General features: G+C 41.8%; 1 long non-coding RNA gene across 1 annotated transcript in view; it reads right to left on the bottom strand.

Moving 5' to 3' along the window:
- The window catches only part of LOC149918665 (uncharacterized), a 7,110-nt gene extending 2,983 nt beyond the window's left edge, over nt 1-4,127 (bottom strand). Inside the window, exon 1 of the long non-coding RNA XR_016465249.1 lies at nt 4,066-4,127. This is a non-coding gene — a long non-coding RNA (uncharacterized LOC149918665). The remainder of the gene's footprint in view (nt 1-4,065) is intronic.
- Nucleotides 4,128-17,558: the final 13,431 nt, after the last annotated feature.

Here is a 17,558-nt window from a genome sequence, read left to right as displayed (position 1 = left end):
CTTGAGAAAGCGCAGTGTTTGTGAATGGTGGTGTGCTGGGACCCTGAGCTCTGTGGTGTCTCACACTTCGCCTCCCAAAGGGTCACTGTCAAGTGAAAGCTGAACTTTGACCCTTCCAGTTATACTGCTATTAAATGGCAAGTAGAGCAGGAAGGAATTTGAGATAGGCCTTGTTTTAAAAACCTATGCATACAGGAATGGAAAATATTGTCAGCCTATACTATGTATTCAGAAATGCTAGGTGTGAATATTGAGAAGTTCTGCCTTGAGATTGTCATGTTTTTACTTTGCATTGCAGTCCCTTCCTTTGTAAGCTGAGGGACAAGTTAGTTGAAAGATTTTTCCCTTGTTCATTTTTTCCAACCTGTAGATTGAAACAGTGTCTGATCCTTTGTTAATGAAGCAAGCTGAGGGTGCAGCATCAGCACATGTAACTCTGTTTTGCTGTGACTCAGGGTGAGACTCATCAGCCAAAACCAGGGGACTTCTTTTCTTGGCATCTTTGGAGCTAAGTGGCAAATTTCAGCTGCCAAAGAGGGATGAAGCCTAATGAGATTTGAGTCATGAGTCCATCCTCTGTTCCTTCAGTCACACACACTGGGGTAAGCTCTGTGTTTTGTGTTCTGCCTACCTTGCTGTGGTTGCCTTCCTACTCCTGCCTCCTACTCCCTTAAAGTTTCTACTTCTGTAGATCCCTTGCTATGCTGCCCCTGTTCCTATTTCCTATATCCCCATCCCCTACAGCACAAGATTTGATTTAAGATGGAAGGAAGGATCTACTCAGACCAAAGGGCAGCTGAAGGAGAAGCAAAGGTTCACCAGGTAGTCCTGATGCAGGCTGGTTTACTTTGGTTTCAATGAGAGGAGATATGTTTTTTTCCCAGCTGTTTTTGCCGCTGCTTTGCCATGCAGACCTGTGCTATGCTGCCATTTTTCCATCCCAAAAATCATGTTAATAGTGCTTCCCACCTCTGCAAAACATGCTGAAGCCACCAGAGGAAAGCACAATGCAAGAGGTAAGTATTTATTCTAACAGCAAGACACCTATCTTGGGGGCACTCAAAAAAAAGAGGCTAGATAAAGTGAGGAATGTAAACATGCTGGCTTTGAAGGCTGAGGCCATCTCGTTCAGTCTAGATCAAACACCAGCTCGCAGGCACGGGCACCAGCCCAAGAGAACACAAAGTGCATGCACAGGTCAGTGAGCACGCCGGCGTCCCCAGGCTGTGCGGGGCAGACACTAATGACAAAGGAGGAATTAAACAGCAGAGCGCAATGACAGAGTTATGTTTCCTTAGAAATCGTTAAACCCAAAGGCAAGTTGTTTTATAAAGGAAACACCCTGTGTGTAGTGCAAGAGATGAGAAATGACAGGGAATTGGCTTGCAACCATACTATGTGCTCAGAAAATCAGCAGATGTAGACTTGTGCGATTTCCTAGCATGAAATTTGTTTTTACGGTGGATACAGCTGGAGGTAAGATGCCCCAAGACACCATCCCACAGCTCCTGAGGCAGGTAGGCAGTGCTGGCCACAGCATATCAGCCCTGCAGCTTCTCCAGGGCCAAGCAGGATGCTTTTCTTTAAATTGTTTTTGTCTCTATCTGCTCTGATAAGAGCTACACGTGCTCCAAAGGGCCTGGTCTCTCCTCTCTTCTCTGCTCCCACATAGGCAACAGGATGAGAGGCCGTACACACTGCTGTGTCCCACCACTGTGTTGCTGCTGTGGCAGCAGATAAATACAGCTTTTGTGGGACATGGCAGAAAAATCTGCTTGCATCTTTTAATCTTTGTATCTTACAAAGACCAAATGGATGTTTTGCGTCTCTATGCTTTTTCATTATTATTTTTTCTGGATGGGAGAAAACCACAAGAAAGACTGACATGAAAGTTTCTGTGGATGCCCCTTCTGCATGCACATACGTCCAGGCTTGAACATGGAGACAGCGTAGTTACCCATGGTGCACAACGTCTGCCACCCAGCTGGGCTCACCCTCTGCATGCAGCTGGTGTAAATGTGCTCCTGCTGCCTGTTCCCATATCAGCCCTCCTTGTCCAGTGCTCAAGCTCTTGGCATTCAGTGCTTTAAGGTTCTGTAAAACTTCTTCACGTTTTTTTCCTCACTAATATAAAAGACATTCCCCGCAGCTTGACATCAGCTGGTGCTGGTGGGCTCTTGTTTATTCACGGGCTGAGCAGAGGTCTACCCTACTCTTACAAACCATCTTAATCCCTTCGAATGAATAACAAGAAGAAAAAGATGGGTTGACAGAGGCAGTTAGCAGAGATCATACTTACACATGTTTGTTTTCAGTAATTAGTCACAGTGTTAATAGAAACATCCACTTTAAGCAAAGACTGCTGATTTGCACAAACAGAGGGCCATATGCTCTGGTGGGTGTGGAAGGGGGTTGATAAAACTAAAAACTTTTCAGGAATTTTTATATGTGAAAAATTGCTATTATTTTTATTCATTTATTTATCCAGCTTAATTATTTTCACACCAGTTAGGTTCTACAATATTTTCCACTTGGAAACGTAAGAAGGAAAACACAAGGCTCGCTCATTCACCTCTGGCTCGCTCATTCACACTCACATGCAGAGGGAAGGAAAGTCTGTAAGTGCTTGCCTATTGCTAAGTGCCTACATATGGGTAGCATATGAAAACAAACTAGACTGTAGGTGTTTTAACAATATAATTTGAAGTACGTTGCCTTGTTGCCTTTTTTTTACTTCTCCAATAGTACCAGACAGGGTTTGCCAATGGACTGTGAAAGCAATTGCTGCCTCTTACAAAGATTTATTATTTTTTAGTGATAGGCTAATACTAGTTCCAAAGGCGAGGATATGCTGAGCTGTTAACACACTCCTTTGATTCCAGCCTATTCTGCTCCTGTCAAGTGTAATGGAGAAATTTCTGATATGTTATCATATGCTATGTGATTGCACCCCTCTCCATTTATTTATTTACTTATTAAAAAAAAAAGCTAGTAATTACCAAATCACAAAATCGTAGGGGTTGGAAGGGACCTCTGGAGATCATTGAGTCCAGCCTCCCTGCTATATCAGGTTCCCTGTAGTAGGTTGCACAGCAAAGTATCTGAGTGGGTTTTAAAAATCTCCAGACAAGAAGACTCCATGACCTCTCTGGGCAGCCTGTTCCAGTTCTCTGCCACCCTCAAAGTAAAGTTCTTTCTCATGTTAAGGTGGAACTTCCTGTGTTTAAGTTTGTGCCCACTGATCCTTAGTCTGTTGCTGGGCACCACCAAAAAGAGCCTGGCATCATCCACTTGGCACTGCTGTTGGGATATTTATAAGCCTTGTAAGATCTCCTCCCAACCTTCTTTCCTCCAGTCTAAACAGTCCCAGGTATCTTAGCCTTTCCTCATGCAGGAGATGCTCCAGGCCCTTTATCATCTTTGTGGTCTTTGGCTGGACTCTTTCTAGGAGATCTTCTAGAGCTGAGGAATCCAGAATTGGACACAGTACTCCAGATGTGGCCTCAGCAAGGCAGAGTAGGGGGGGAGGATCACCTCCCTTGACCTGCTGGCTGTGCTCTTTTTAATGCACCCCAGGATACCATTTGCCTTCTTGGCCACAAGGGCACACTGCTGACTCATAGCCAACCAACAGGACACTCAGCTCTCCACAGAGCTCCTCTCCAGCAAGTCAGCCCCTAACCTGTACTGATGCAGGTGGTAATTCCTTCTTAGCTGTAGGACTCTGCACTTGCTGCTGTTGAACCTTACTAGGTTCCTCTTCACTCATCTGTCCAGCCCATTCAGATCTCACTAAATGGCAGCACAGCCTTCTGGTTGTGTCAGCACTCCTCTCAGCCTTGTATCATCAGCAAACTTGCTGAGGGTGTGCTCTATCCTTTCATTCAGGACACTGATGTAGATGTTGAACAAAACCAGACACAGCACCAACCCATGGGCAACACAACACTAGTTACAGGCCTCCAGGCTCTGCGCCACTAATCACAACCCTCTGAGTTCTGCCAGCCAGCCAGTTCTCAATCCGCCTCACTGTCCACTCATCTATCCCACACTTCCTAAGCTTACCTGCAGGGATATTACGGGAGACAGTGCCTTGCTAAAGTCAAGGTACAGAATATCCACTCCCCCAACTACCGATGACATCATAGAAGGCTACCATATTGGTCAAATATGATTTTCCTTTGTTTTGGCTTTAAGCAGAAGACTTTCTTCTTGAACAAAAATATAATATCACTTTCATAAGGAGCTTGCAGTCAGTATAGGTATTCAACAGAAAGGAAAGTGTTTGTGTTTACTCTTTTTTGTTACTGTATTTTAGACAGGTCTATATTTTGCCTAGCATGGTGCTTTTGCCTTTGCTCACATGGATCATCAGAAATCTTGCAATTTACTCTCTCACAATGGGCATGGATGCTCCAAGTGGTAACTGGGATATCCAAATCAAAACCTCCAATTCCAGGGTGTCCACAGGGACAAACAACTTCTTCCTCTCCTGTTTCTCTGCAGCTTATTTTCTGCCATCCATCTCTAACAGGGCCTGGTCTCTTGCTAAGTTGTTCATTCCAAATCAGTCAAGATGCAAGGCAATGCCACTGCCTGATGCAAAATATTGTTCTCATTTTTATTTACATCAATACTTTGAAGAAGATAAACAAATGCATATACATTTGCTGATCTTATGGAGAGACAGAAATTAATTCACCATTTGTTCAACTAAAAAACAGCCCAAAACCATGTGGCCACACACACATACACACGTGTGACAGAAATGGTTTTGGCATGTTGCACACCTAAGGCATGTCAGACTGCATTTCAGTAGCCTCTTCGGTCATCCACTGTGCTTTCTTATGTCCCATGGTTATGATTTGTCCCACATATACTGTCTCCCTCTTGATGAACTGGCCAGGTGCATTGATCTTCAGATAGATGCCAAGTCAATTGTAAATAGTCTATGGAAGGTGGCTACTGGCAATGCTTATGTATTCCAGCATGAGAGAAATGAAAACTGATGGGAAAGCATGATCACAATGTGCAGAAAAGCTGCTGCAAAAGAAAGAGAATAATCTGTTCTCCACATCTGTGGACAGGGAGAAAGGAAATGCTGGAATGAAGTCATAGCTGTGCTTTACGTTTAGTGGTAGGAAAAGCTTTTTTTCCTGGGAAAGATATGGAATTCCAAAAAAGGCTACTAGGGAGAGCATGAAATCCCTGCAGTAAGAGGTTGTTGAGGTCAGGTTGTAGAAACATCTCCCTGAGGGACAGAGATAGAGCAGATCTATCGTGTGACTGGGATGGACTGGGATGGACCAGGAACTCATGTTCCTGGTTCCGTAAATTGGTGGCATCATCCTGTGTTGCCTTTCTCTTTCATTCTGCACAAAAAGAATGCTGTTTTCAAAAGTCTCTGCTGGACAAAGACTTTTATGTGTGTATATGGCAGGTTGAGGCCTTTTGTTAGCTCCTTGTTCAGCTATTTGACAATGTTGCCACAGCTGGCTGTTGCTGGTACAGATTTATGTGGCATGAGTACATCTTTCACTCCAAAATGTGAGGGTGGAGGGCTTCAGCCATGTCAGCGATAAATAAAAGCAGCCAGGACCTCCTAGAGGCATGCTTAGAAAATATTATTTTCTAAGAAAATCAATTTGGTTAGAAGAGAAAGAAAATCCTTCTATCTTACTCAATTTACAACATGCTCCCACAGAAAGATATACAGACCCCAAATTAGCTCTAGGTCAGAAGAAAAAGGGGGTAAACTAAGACTTACCTTAGACTGCCTGCTTCTTCTCTACTCCGCAGTCTGATCTGGTGGGTGGCAGCCCTGCCCACAGCAGGGGGTTGGGACTGGATGATGTTTAAGGTCCCTTCCAGCACAAGCCATTCTATGATTCCGTGTGAGCAAAGCAAGGTAAGAGCCATAGACATGGTGGCAGACTGCAGTCGGAAACTTTGGAGCCAAAGCCAGGTTTCTTTGGCTTTCTGTGCATTTAAGGGCAGCGGCCTTCCAGCAGCTTGGCTTTGAGTCACTGCGGTAATTCATGGCTAAAATCATCTTTCTTGGCACAAGCACCAAGGATTAAAAGAAAACAGGAAAAAATCTTCTCCGAATGACAGATTTACATTCCAGGAGGAAAAAAACCCCACATAAAAATCTGATTTGAAGAACACAATTATAATATTTTATCCTTATTTCACTAACCATTTTATTGACTGAAAAAGGAGCTACCTCAAGACTACAGATCTAAAGTGCTAACAAATTAAAACCATCCCCGAAGGAGAAAGACCGCTAATCTGAAGCATGCCTCCCAAAAGAATTTCTGAAGATCTATAAATGCCATATGCAGAATAGACAGTATTTCTTTTAGGGCCCAATCATTTATTATTCTTTTTTTTTCCTCCTGAGTGACTGACCAAATGCAATCTAAAAGGGAAAGAAAGAAGACAAAGGACACCACATAAGAAAAACAAGAACGCTATACCAGCAGAAAATACCAGCCAACATGCATATGGGAACACTTATTTGATCATCTAAATATGCTTATTTTATACAGTGGATGTCCAAAAGTGATTGCATTTGCACTGATTCACTTAGTGTAAGAAGTAAAGTTGGCCCAATATCCATATTCCATAAACAGAGGTAATAAATTAAAGAAGCTGGGGCTCTTCTTGCTGTGAAAGCACATTCATAGTGTGAGCCAGAAACAGAGTGCAGCAAAGGAGTTTTGGAGAAAAACAGAGAGAAAAAGAAAAGCTGCTATTTTGTAAATATAATCACTCCTTGAAATGCAGGGAAACGACAGTAGATGAAATCTGCAGCACTGGTGGCCTTTGCAGTATTTCCCCTCGAGTCTGGGGGTGATGGTGCCTTCCCTCCTGCTCACCCCCACCACTGATCTGCCATGCTCAGGAGATGAAGTTACATGCTGTCACAGTGTGCCTGCAGGGTCACTGTTCAAGCTGGTTGCACTTCCACCTCCTCAGTGTCTGAAAGTTACACCTCACACTACAACGCAACACATGCACCATATTATGAAATACATAAATATAATCTGACAATACATATGTGCTTTAATAGAAGCCAGGATATATATGGCATGTTCTCGATGGCCGTTCAACACCTGGAGACAAATACCTTAATTACGGCTCAGGGAGAGGCCAATCACATGGCACAGCCAGAGAGAAAATCACCAGTTCTTTCAGCACTATCCTCTTTGGCACAAATTAGGCTTTTGGTAATTTTGTACGATGACAGACATACAGACAGACCTCCAGGAAAGCCCTCCTGAAAGGCTGCCCAGAAGCAGAGATATGAAAATATCAGTTGTACCTTAGTAATGGTGTAAATGTGGCAGCTTGCTGTTCTCCCCACTCTGTGAACAGCTGAAGCAGTGTTATGATGTGTTGCAACAGAATATATATCACTTAGAGGATTTTTCAGCCATTCATTGTGCTCTTTATGGCATAATGTAAAATGAGTGGCCAATGGGCTACCTGTGTTTATACTGATCTGTCCTCATCTTGCACATGTGGGCTGTGGAAGGCAATGGGATTTCTTTCAATCAGCTGAGTTTCTGTTTTCATGCACTGGAGACAAAATGACGCTGGCGTGTTATTTTTGGAAGAAACTTCTGATTTGACAGTGTTAGCAGAAAAGCAGTCAGAGGAATAGGTCCTGATTCAGCATGCTCTTACACGCATTGGCAGGCAGGGCTATCCTTACATTGGTGGGCCTCCAAAATGTTCCTTTAGTGGTGCTTTGAGACCCAGGGATAGCTGCAGGAGGCGAGTAAGCTCCTGCAGTGAGAGTAGATGGTGTTGCACAGCTATGGTTTGGACTAACTTGTGAGTAGGTGGGACAAGGCACAGCCTTAGAAGAGAGTGAGGAGCTGCTGGAGCGGAGGAGGAGGCTCCAGAGGGTTCGCAGATGGAGCCAAGCAAAGGGACAGATGTTAGCAGGCATGGGCACCACACGCATCTCAAAATGGGGGCACAGACCTTGGGGAGGGAAATAGTTCTTGGATTACATCCACTTGAAAACTCTTCCTTGGTAAAAGGCAGAAGTTTCCACCCAGCAGACTGCTTGGGAAGACTTCTATCCTTTTTCTCTCCAGCCCTTTTTCCCTCCTCATACCAAACTCCTTGCCTCTGGTGCCTGTTGCAAGCCATGAGGGCTGGAGAGCTGCAGGGCAGTGGAAACTATCTGGGAACTGTGTCTGTGTGCATTGAAAGTATTTGTCACTGTTCAGGCTATAATCTTTCCTTATTTTTCCCGTTAATATGGAAACTGAAATTGCAGAAACTCTTCACTGAAATGATGATGTTATCTTATTTCCTGTGTAACATGGATTGACATGTACATATGCTGGTGACATGTTAGAAGAGCAACTATCTGCTCTAAAACTTGTTATAGCCCACTCATAGGACACAGATCCAGACTGAGTGAAAAAAGCTTGTTACTGTGAAAAATCAAAGTGTTCCAGGGTACATTTCCTGGAGGCAAATGACTTCCTTCATTTCAAAGCTAAGTAAAATTCCCTCTGTAAATTAGTTAGACTGATTAAGAGAAGATATTTAACTGGAGTTCACTGAAGGAAGCTTTAACGTTGAAATGTATGCCTTAAAATGTGTCCTTAAAAAGAAGGGACTTTGTAAGTCATGGACAAGATACATAATAAAAATGAATAGAGAAATACTTTTTTCTATATCTCTTTTGCATACCACTAAAGATAAGCTATCCCATTCTTCTCTATTCATGCTGTCATAACAACAAATGCTGAAATAAGCATGTGTCTTTACATTCTCACACCAATATCTTTTTGTTTATATTCCCTTTCATCTGCATGCTTATTTCATTTATAAGATTTTTTGTCCTATTTGAACTCATCCTATAAATGCTCAAGAATTTCAAATATTGATTGGAAACCAATTGGCCAAACCAAATTTCTGGCCATAATCCTAGAAAAAAAAAAAAAAATCATTTTAATAATTCCAGAATATTTTGGTTCTGTCTTAAATATTTATAATTTTTAATTTCTTTATTGTAAACTAACTGCCCTTTTGAAATGAGGGGGTCATCACAAGCCATTTTGTTTTGTAAAGATGGGATGGGACCAGTTACTTACTGTTGCTGACATGATTTTGAGCAGTACCTAAGCTATGAAAGATATTTTCTTGTTGCTCATAGTTTGCACTGAAAAAGCTGCTGGTGCCACTGATGGCCCAGACAAATCAGAGGGGAAGGGGAAAGAGGAGAGACATCAGGCAAGTGCAGGATGAGGGGAAGGAAGATACAGTCATCTTGCAATAATGGTCTACTCTTGCAGGAATGTCTTATATTAGCCCTCTGTCTTAATAGTCTACCAGACCACAAGGGTTTCATACTTGCTTGATTGGATTTTTTACCAACATAATTTGCCTTGAGCTCATACAAAGGCTGTTTAAGAAAGCTTGACACACTGCATAAAAACCCCACCCGTGTGTCTAATGTTTATTTCAGAATTTCCTGACAGCAGAATGCAGAGTTACACAGACCTACCTTCTGTCCTGGAAGCAGGACAATGATTTCAGATGCACGTGGCGTGATATGTTGTTTATTCTGCCATGTGGAGTCATACACGTGAGTGTATCAAGTGAAAACAAGGGATATAAAGCTTCTTCAAGTTGTGAATGAATCACACAAATGAAGGAACCAATAAAAGTGGGGAAAAGAAAAAGGACGACTGTGTTTGAATGCTACCACTAACAGGTATATGAATCAAAATTGACATAACTTCAACTTTGTATGCGTTGGATTGTAATTCTGACAAACTCCCCTCCCTGATGAAGTCTCACCATCGGAAGGTTTGTGACAGCAGGGCAGCTTCCGAACAGATTATTTCTAGTGGTATAGAAAGGACCTTGGTGCAAATGAAAGTCTTTCTTTATTAGGAAGCGAATGCAAATTAGTAGAAAGCTTTGAGAGCAGACTGTATTTTCAATGAAATGTGAGGAAAAAGGAAATGATTACTCCTCCTTATGTTGTTTTCTTTTTTTCCCTTCTGTTAATGAAGCTTGAGGAAACAGTCTGATGGCTTTTGATTATTTTTTCTATTAAGAGATCAAATTCTGCTTTCCATCACAATACATTCAAGTATCTCAGGTAGTACATCCGTATTATCTTCGGCAAACTGAAACCATCACTGTCTATTTACTCCAGAGTGAGGACAGAATCTGGATACAGAGCCAAGAGATCTAATTCTGCCCTGAGGCCTAATTTGCCCTGTTTTAAAAGTGACCTAAATACAACATCAATGCCACCAGCAGAACAACGGGTTTCGAGCAAGGCACAGACACCATTTTCTATGTGACTGCCCCTTGCCTGTGTAATGAATAGCTGCACGCACAGAATGAAAGCAGAGCTGGCAGATCCACAGTTATTTATCCTGTCCAGTGTGCAGGGTTAAGAAAGACACTGGCTATTTCAGGAGATGCAGGCTCAGGAAGTAGAGTCAGTCCTCTGTTAAACAAAGTAAAGCAGTAAGGTGCTCACTTCCCAGGTGAGTTGACTGCAGTAGGTGCTGCACACTGAGCCAGTTGGGACCCAGTCATAACCAGTGACCCTTCTTGCATATACATGCATTTTACCACAGAGTTTCTCTATCCAAAATGTGTGTCTGAGAAGGGCAGATGGAATTATTTTGGAATTTTGTATTTCGAGGACACCATGAAATTCATTCAGCTCAGATTTTTCCTTCAGTGATTTGGCAAATGTGAGTGGTTGTTGTGAGCAGCATCCACTTGGGGGAAAAGAGAATGAAGAATAAAGAATGGGGAATTTGGAGCTGTCAGGGGAACTTGGTGAGAAAGGACTGGGCCAGCCAGTTAATGTGAAAGGAGAATGGCCACACGGGGAAATGTGAAATCCTGGGAGATCTGATCAGTTTAACCTAAGCTGAGGTTGAGGGGGACACTGTCAGCCACTTGTTCTATTTCTTTTCCCTGGATTTATGTGTTTTGAAGGGCCTGGATCTCCTTAAATATTTGAGGTGCAATTCCTCAGTACAAGAGAACATGGTGATCTCTCTTTTCTCCCTTTATGTGAACTTGAAAACAGGCTATTTGATCAATACATCCCTAATCCTTTACTCTGCCATATCTAACTGCAGGTATGCCACCAGCCAAAACCAGATGAAGTATGAGTCAAACACACTCCTAAGAATACTGGTGAAGAACCGATAACTGATATGCTCTCTCCGTGGCACAGGAGAGGAATGCTCATAGAGATATTCACCTTAACAGAGTACTACTTCTCTCACATCTGAAAATATCAAATTAAGGTAAAAGTGGTCTGCTTAAGACCTCTGTTTTCTCTTCAGGGTACTTTCTAGGTAATTAAAAGCTGACATTTCTGTGAATGATGTTGCTGTTGTTTCTCACAGAGATACTTGTGAAGTGTAGAAATCCAAATTTGGGCTTATACAATCAAAGAGTAAATATAAAGAATTATTCACCTCTTTCCAACTACCCCTTAGTTTTGTTTGTTTGTTTGATGGATTTCCTCAGTTCTGTTTTCTAGATCTGGGAACCAAGCAGGATGCAGAGCGAGCCCTGGAGATATCAGTGACACAGTCTGTGCTGAGGTCAGGTACCTACTGCCTGCTCCAAGCTCTGAGCATTTCTTTGGACTACAGAGAAATGATGAGTCTGAGCCTCGATCCTCCATCTGTAACTGCTGTAACTGGGAAACTAGAGATCTCTCTCTTTCAGGGAAGGAAGAAAGGTTGTAAGAGCTCAGGCTGACTCTTGTTCCTATGTTGCACACAGAAGTTTGCCAGCCTGTCTCTCTGTTTCTTGTTCCTTCGTATAGTTCCAGCCTTTTTTTCTCTCACATATGAGCAGGTTTAGGACCTGGGGCTGCCCTAAATTTATACCTCCAAAAACATACAAGATGACTACACATGCAGCCCTAATGCTTGCTGGAGGAACTTTAAGTGAAACGTTATTTCTCTTTCAGATAAACTAGGAAATATCCACAAACACTGGGGACTACAAAGAAAGGAGAGTAGGAATCAAACAGCAAGTGAAAAACTTCAAATCAAAAGTACAGAGCACTGTCAGGGAGGGAGGCTCTTGAGTGATTAGAACCAGAGAGAAACAGGTCTGGAAGGGACTTCAGGAGGTCATGTAGTCACTTCCCTGGCCCCCAGCCAGTTTGGTTATATGTGTGTTGTTCCTGACAGATGTTAGTGTAAATTGTCGAGACCGCCAATGATGGAGACTCCATGACTTCCCCAGGCAATCTATTCTAGTGCTTCCCTAATTGAACCATTAGAAAGTTTTCCCTAATGCCTCAGAAAATTCTTATACACTTCCTTTGCAGCAGTTGAACTCCACCACTTCTTGACCTATCCCCTGTAGATGCAGAGGGCGGGTTATGCCTTTCCCCTTCACAGCAGCCTTTATGTACTAAAGCACTTTTGCCACCCCATCCCCCAGTCTTTTTTTTAGACCACATGAAGCTAATTCCTTCACTGTTTCCTCCAAGGTCATGTTTTTTTAGACATCTTTTTGCTTTCCTTTGGACATTCTCAAATTTGCTCACATACGTCTGTAATTAAAGCTGAATCTATGCTGAGGAAAAAGAAAAAGTATTTCTGCAAGTAACTCTCTGTGACACTACTTTCTATATACTCCAGCACAATGTTAGCCTTTTCCATGACACAGCTTTGCAACTTAATTTTGTTCTTGCCAACCTCAGATTTGTGATCAATCCTGTCAAAGTGTAGCACCTTGCATTTTCACCGTGGAAATTTGTCTTATGTATTTTCCAGGCCATTCCACTCATTTGCCAAGGGCATTTTGAATTCTAATGCTATCCTGCAAGTACTTGCAGTTCCTCCCAGCAGTATCATCTGCTAATTCATCTAGCACATCTTTTTTTCCCATCATCCAGATAGTGATAGCACTGGGCAAAGCTGTCTGTGGAACTCTGCATCATCCCATCCAAGGCATCCATTCAATTTGAGAGCAAACCTTTGCCAACTGCTCGGTAGGTACATTTTGCTAACAGTCTATAGACTATAATTCTTGCTTACAGTACTATGTGCCATGCTCAGCTGTCAAAATCTGGCTAAGGTAAAGACAGCTGCTACCCCCTGCTTCTCTCCTTATTTCAAATGGTTTTAGTTGGTAGATCCAAGTTGGAAGCTAACCTTTTCACCTCCTAGTTCCTCCCAAGAAGTTTTTTTGCTTCCCAAGCCCGAATTTAAGCTGTTGCTGCCCTCTGCCTCTGATTTCTCTCTTTTTTATTACCTGTTCATTTCCACTGACCTTTCAAAGCTCCTGAAGCTCTCGGCCAGGCCCCAGCAAGAACTGCTGACAGTTCAGAGACTGCCTCGGCTGGCTACCCTCAGGTCAGACCAGGAAGATGAGCCATTGCAAGCCGCAGCTTACCTCATTCTTCTCTGGCTTGCTCTTTCCCTATTGCAGTGTTTTGTCCTTGGAATTAATGAAGTTAACCACCTGATCACTGCTATACGTACAGTAGATGAAAAAAAAAAAAAAAAACAACAAAAAACCTTTAAATACTTTGACCTTCATCTGCAATATTTCCCTCTCTACTGGTCTTCTCCTTACTAGAAATGTATTATTTGTAGAATGTTTTCTTCTTGTCCTTGATGTCTGTTATTGCATCCTTGAGTTACTTTTTCATATCCACCTTTAGTAATCTCACTTACTGTTTACTTATTTCCTTTTGTGTGTGAGGTGAGTGAAGAGCCCATGATTTAGCTGAATTTGTATCCTTCTATAGTTGATTTCTTCCATTGACACTTTCAAGAACTGACAGGTTCATCTTCTTCCTAAAGTGTCTTCCACTAGACTTTACCTATTAATTGTTTGCAGCAGCTACTTAAGTTTGCTGTCTTGCATTTCATTTTTTTAATACTCTTTAGGAAGATCATAAACGTTGTCATTTCATGTTCACTTGAATGCACATTGCTTTCTACCTTTCTACATTCTACCTTTCTACCATTCTACACATTTCTATCTTTCTACATACATATTGGGTAGGATCAAAACTAGAAAAAGATTTTACTGTTTCATCTTCCTTATCAAAAATTGTCTTCCAAGAGGTGGCTGAGCAGTCTGGTTTTTACTGTATTGTTTCTATTTTATATAGTTAAAATCTCTACTATTCCCAAATCTTAGCATAATTATATTAATGAAAGTTTACCAGAGTGTTTTGTTAATCTGATCTGCTCTAGAGATCTCTCCAGCCACTGCAAGATGGCAAACCTTCTCCTATCCCTCTTTAATGATTTTTAAAAAACTTCCAGAGTCCTATCTCCTTCAATCTCACAGTGAATTTAGAGTCAAGGATATATAAGGCAGTAGCTTTTCCCTTCTCACATGCCCTAGTTTTACAGAACAATTTGTAAATTATATTAATATCCCAGTCATTCTAGATACTCAGCCTAATATTTGCTGCAGTAAGTGTACGATTCTCTTGATAACATCTTAAAATTTCTAACTCAGATACAAAATAAAATGTTGTACTTGGTCAAGTGAAACAGAATCATATAGACTCATAGAATCATTAAGACTGGAAAAGTCCACTAAGATCATCTAGTCCAACCATCCATCCATCCCTACCATCCCTACTAAACCATGTACCTCTCTGCCACATCTACCCTTTCCTTGGACACATTTAGGGATGGTGACTACCACCTCTGTGAGCAGCCTGTTCCAGTGCCCGATGAGTCTTTCTGAGAAGACTTTTTTTTCCATCAGATATCCAGAAAAAGAAGCTTTACATTGCAAATTCAACATTAAAACAATAACCTAAGACTGGAGTCACAGAGTTCCTTAGTACTGCAGTTAGATAATTTAAGGTCAGACTCTGAGACTTTCCTTCCAGCTTGATCTTAGCATCCAGGCACGAGACCCACAGATATCCAGGACAAAGACAGTGAGATGCTTACATGAAGTAACCATGAGTAGTTATCCCCAGAGAGTGGATACAAAATCCTAAGTTATGAAGAATGCTGGGGATTCACAGACACAACTTGCCAAGAGCACAATACCTAAACCAGATCCTTCATGTGGAGAACAAGGATGGTGACACCCACTACTGTAGCTGCTGGAGAGGAGGGTATGAATCACTGCTTTAAATGCAGATTTGTGTCCCCATTGTGTGGCCAATGACCTGAATGCCCCAAAGCGTGGAGACAGAGACATCATGTACCTTGTTGGTGGAGGGCAGTAGCTGTACAGAGGATCCAGAGGTCAATATATTGCTTCAAAACACCCCCAAAAAGCAGTTGGAGCTTACATCTGCCTTCCTGAGCAGCCCAGCAGGGAGAGTCCAGGCTCAGCTCGACTGATTTTCTTGTAACTCACCATACTTTCTCCCATGAAGAAAAATAAAACAATCTGCTATTGTGGCATTCCCAAGCTGCAGTCTCAAGGCTATATTATTACGTGTACCATTAGCTCTAATAATGTGTGCATTGTTTAGGGTGCAAACCAAGAGCTAAGCTGCCACCACCCATTACAGTGAGTAGTGCTTTCTGACTTAAGTGGCTCTGTTGTTTGCCTGAGGAATAAAGGCTTGCAGAAATTTGTGCCTAATGCTTGTATTTGTCAAAGCAAGGAGCTGCTCAGTCCAGTGCAGATTCTGTAGATGAGGCCTTGGGAAGTGTGACAGAAGCCATCTCCTTCTGACGACAATGTCCGGCTGGTCAGTGAGAGTGACGCAGGAGTGTCAAAGAAAAGCACTATTTCATTTCTCTGAAAGACATGTGGTGCAGCTGCCTGCATAGCAAGGAGAGGTCTGGCTGAGTCAGTGAGGCTGGGTGAAACATCTGGTTTCTGTTTCCCAGGCTTTTGACAGCAAAACAGAGTTATTCTGGGGGCTTTACAAGACTTGCAGTCATTTTAAACAATGTTTTTGCCAAGTTTTCCACTTTTTGCTAAATAAGATTGCTCTTGGTATCAAAATAGGACTTTACTTCAGAAGAAAAGACATAAATGTCTGCCATTACCTACATTCCCTCCCCCCACCATTTTTCCCCCCATTTTCCTAACACAGCTTTTTAATATCCATTCCAGAACTTTGTGAGCACTTTTGGTGGTGATACAAGGAGAAAGATTTCTTTCATGAACAAATGAATGGTTTCTCTTAGAAGAGAATTACATATGCTGCTTTATTTTTTCCCTCCCCCTCTAACTCTTGGTTTCCAGATGTAGCAAAAGCTGGTTTGAACAGGAGAACATATGTTTTCAGCATGAATTCTGTTGGCAGAGCCCTGCTGCACAGTATTTCAGAGCTGCTGCAAGCCATCCCTGACCAGCATACATGTATAATGTGCTCTAGAGATTATCCTGCTCCAATTTTATCCTTCTTCCCCTCCCTTCAGCAAGTTTCACTTTAACACAACACTCCAGACTTTGTGCTCTGTTCCATTGCTGAACACCTGAGTGCTCCTGTCAATAAAAATGTTACAAACTGAGCTCTCCCAGATGCAGAGGAAAGACAACCAACTTTAATCTGTGCCTCCAGTATCTGTCCCATTTCTTTGATCTGTATCTGAGGCATGTGACTATTCCTATTTGTTAATTAAAATGTGTGTGTATATATATATGTTGTCCCATGTCTACATTTAGCTTGGAAAAGTCATAACAAAGGAACTGCCTTACATTTGCCCCACAGTGTTTATAAGTATCTTCCTCTCTATGTATTAAAAATTAATAGGATCCTTTATATTTATCTGATGATATCTGACTCCAGCTAAGTTTGGACCAGCTTCTGGCTCACTTGCTCATTTCAAAGAGTCTCTTGCTCTGGGAGGAGTAGATTTATTTTGGGGCTAAGTACAATTCTGCTAGAGTAAGTGTGCCAGAATATACTCCTATAGAAGCATCACAGGGAAGCTGTACTATAAACGTCTTATCTTAGCAAGCAATATATCAGAATGATAATGTTTCCATTAAATATATTTTCAATGACAGAAGGTTATAATCACACTTTGTTCAGTCATAGATGCTTGGCTGAGTCATCTGCTAACTTGCTGCTTGCCTTACTCCTGTCATATATTATCCATGAATGAACACAGCAATTTCCATCCCTATTATTCTTTGGGTTCAATCATTTAGTGCACTCTGCAAGGCAGCTATGAGGCCATCTTTCCATCATAACCTCTATTACTTCAGCTGCTAGTGAATTATCAAACCAGCAATCCATAAAGCCCTTAGAGCTCATATTAATTATCAGAAACTGATGAGATATAAGCACTTTAATTGATTCTTTTCATATGCATGCTTCTAAATACAAAAAATAACCCCAAGATGGGAACTTTTTAGAGGTTTGCTGTTTTACAGATTATGCTGGCTTGCAAAACACAAGGTGTTGGGTTAACAAGTATTATTTCATTTAGCTTAATTTGTCACATAATTTAAATAACAGCAGACTCTCTGAATATGCAGCTTAGGTAACACTGTTAAATTAATTCCCCAACAGCATTTTATGTGTCTTGCATAATAGATCTGGGGAAACACCATGCTGCTGTTTTAAAATTGAG

Source organism: Phasianus colchicus, chromosome 3, assembly GCF_987193195.1.
Source record: "Phasianus colchicus chromosome 3, bPhaCol1.hap1.1, whole genome shotgun sequence".
NCBI classification, from domain to species: Eukaryota; Metazoa; Chordata; class Aves; order Galliformes; family Phasianidae; genus Phasianus; species Phasianus colchicus.
This window is presented reverse-complemented; position numbering and strand designations above follow the sequence as displayed.